At 44.1% G+C, this 3204-nt stretch overlaps 1 non-coding gene across 1 annotated transcript; it reads right to left on the bottom strand.

Moving 5' to 3' along the window:
• Positions 1 to 1566: 1566 nt before the first annotated feature.
• Positions 1567 to 1697, bottom strand: LOC114116534 (U8 small nucleolar RNA). Its single transcript, XR_003590433.2, has one exon. It is a non-coding gene; the product is annotated as a U8 small nucleolar RNA (small nucleolar RNA).
• Between the last annotated feature and the right edge of the window lie 1507 nt (positions 1698 to 3204).

Raw genomic sequence — 3204 nt, 5'->3', positions numbered from 1 at the left:
AGCCCCTCTGTCAAATAGCAAATCCCGTGCTTTCAGAGTCCTGAGCCCTAGAGGAGGCTTAGTAATTTCTGCTCACCTCTGCGCGTCTGCCACCTGGCTCACCTTTCAGTGGTGCCAGCATGGGAGAATGGAATCCCAAACACTGTTTTTTATGCTATGATTGCTTTGGAAATTTTCATGGTGGAAATGTCTAGATGTCGACAGCTCTTTCAACCAAGCTTCCTGATCCATTCAGGCAAAAGGGAAGAGTCCTTAACCACAGTCAGAGCCTCTCACTGCTGGCTGCCCTGCCAGTCTCCACACTGGTTTTAGTGGTGATTGTGAACCAAACTGCACAGTGGGATAATTTCACAGTTCATTATCTAAGAACCAGTGGAACCTCAAGAATTTCTTTGAGGGCACGTATACAAAGGTTTTATATATATATAATACATAAATTTGATGGATTTATTGACATTGAGAGTTGTTGAGCTTTGGTCAGAATTACCTAGAAGGAATTAAGAACTAGCCTTTGCTATATAACATTATTTGTGGTAGTCATCGAAATAGCTTTACTGTTTGTTTAGGAATTTTGTGAGGCCTGTTTGAAGACAGGAAAATGGACTTGCAGGGTCCCTGCCAGCTCCATGAGTTTATGAGTCCACAATCGGGCCGAAAATATACACAACTAGTCTTCCTAGAAGATTTTGGATCATACCAATTTGACCAGAACAACATAAAGACTGACTTTATCTTTTCATTTTCTTCACACAGCCTGGGCTAAAGGAAACGCAGGCCATGGCATCTGTGCAAATGAAAGCTGACGGCAGGCTCAGAAGTCACCGTGTTCCAGCTGCACCTCAAAGCCAGGTGCTCTTCAGGCAAGTCCTGGGATGTGTGAGGGTTCTGGTTTCGCTAGAGCTTGGCTTGCTCACGTTCAGCCATGACCAGGGACAGGAGAGGCTTCAGCCAAGTCTGAATCCTGCTTAGCCCCTGTGGGATTTGAGTTTAGTTCTTTTAAAACAACATTTTGATGAGTTGTGTGTAAATGAATCAGAAACATATGGATTCAATTTCCCTTGAAGTGTACGTGGGTTTAAAAATTAAGGGGGAAATGTGTGTGCTTGGGTATGTATCAAAGGCAAAATGTTTAAAAAATAATGCAAGATGCTTTGCAGAACAGAAAACATGCCTTCCTTCTTGAAGCCAAAGCAATCACAGCAGATGAGGGGGCCAGTCCTGTGACTCTGAAGTTACAAAGTATGCATGGGGCCTGGCCTTCCAAGATCTGCTGTTGCTCTGCTAGCAACCCCCTGCAATGTCCTGCTGCTGCTGCTAAGTCATTTCAGTCGTGTCCGACTCCGTGCAACCCCATAGACAGCAGCCCACCAGGCTCCCCTGTCCCTGGGATTCTCCAGACAAGAGCACTGAAGTGGGTTGCCATTTCCTTCTCCAATGCATGAAAGTGAAAAGTGAAAGTGAAGTCGCTCAGTCGTGTCCGACGCTACTTCAAGTACAACTAAGGAGACAGCAACAAAAACTCAATCTAATCGTAAAGTACATTAATATCACGGATCGTCAGGAAGAATCAGATAGGAGCAATCAGGGTGCTGCAAGGCCTGATTACGCAGAGCCATTAATCATGAATCTTGCGAGCTCCAATCATCATGTTCCTGCAATGTCCTAGGACCTTGTGAACAACACCCAGAAAATGAAAAGCAGACACAATCCAACAGGGAGGACTAATCATATCTGGGTTGAAAATTAAATCACCAGGTAAGCCAGAAAGATTTTCAAACAAGGTACTTGCACTCTCTTCTCCAGGTAATTTAATTCTAAATGGAGGACAGTCTGCAGACTGAGATATCAACTGAAGCTGAGAGATACAAACCGTGAATTTTGTCTTCTGAACCATGAAGATCCATAGGGCCCAAGGCCATGAATATCAGTGAAACAGACTGTTTTGAAACTGAAACTTGGCCAGAGAAGAGCCCAGCTATTAAATCCCTTCTGGCTTCTGCTGCTGCTGCTGCTAAGTCGCTTCAGTCGTGTCTGACTCTGTGCAACCCCAGAGACGGCAGCCCACCAGGCTCCCCTGTCCCTGGGATTCTCCAGGCAAGAACACTGGAGTGGGTTGCCATTTCCTTCTCCAATGCATGAAAGTGAAAAGTGAAAGTGAAGTCGCTCAGTTGTGTTGGACTCTTAGCGACCCCATGGACTGCAGCCCACCAGGCTCCTCCATCCATGGGATTTTCCAGGCCAGAGTACGGGTGCCATTGCCTTATCCACTTCTGACTTCTAGGGTATGCTTATTATTTGGTCACATCCTCCCTCCTATAGAATCAGTTCCATTATAAATGGTGAGTCAAACTTATGGCCAGAGACCAGCCAGGTTCTGAAACCATTTAGAGACAGGTGATAAAAGCGATTATTGCTACATGAGGCCATCAAAAACAACATGCAATCTACTATTATATTAATTGTGTGAAGGGTAGGACAATTCAACACCAAAATATATATGTAGGTAAAAATAAGAAACAAAAGGAAATCTTTCTTAACTAAGGTAGTTAATCAGTACATGCTGACATTTTTTTAAATGAGCTATCTTAATAATAATTTCCAATGCAGTTAAGCAAATCTTCATATTTTGTCTTAAAATTTCAATTACTTTTCACTGTTAATTGGAGAGGGCCAGTTTGTTCCGACAAGTAGTGGAAGAAAATCAGATTACAAAGAGACAATATGCCATCACTGTTTCATCAGCTGGGGAACTTGAGAGAGCTGAGACATAGCAGCACTGCCGTGCTCTTGGCCTTGCACGCTCCTCTGTCTTCTGGGTAAAGTCTATGGAAGAGAAGAGGGAGACCAGATGTCCAGTCTTGGAGTGGGCCAGTAGCAAGGCTGCAGACTGACCCAGCATGACTCTTTCCACCCACCGCTCTGAAGGCCTTAATGTCCCTGTAGCGCAAGCAGCATGGGGACTCCAGAGCAAGACTTAGCTTTATAAAAGCTTTATCAATCACAGGCCCTCAGTCCAGTGCTACGAGACTAGATTTATCTCATTGCTCTCCCACAAAATGCTCATCTACTCTGGGTCTCTTAGCTCCACTGATATGGACTTCCTCTCCTTTCAAACCAGTTTGAGTTATCCACAATCACACTGAGCATTTTCCTTGTTTTTTAATTGGAAAAGAATATCTGTTTATTGAAACTGTGGTTCCTTGA

The sequence above is a fragment of the Ovis aries genome, chromosome 9 (assembly GCF_016772045.2).
Source record: "Ovis aries strain OAR_USU_Benz2616 breed Rambouillet chromosome 9, ARS-UI_Ramb_v3.0, whole genome shotgun sequence".
Taxonomy (NCBI): Eukaryota; Metazoa; Chordata; class Mammalia; order Artiodactyla; family Bovidae; genus Ovis; species Ovis aries.
This window is presented reverse-complemented; position numbering and strand designations above follow the sequence as displayed.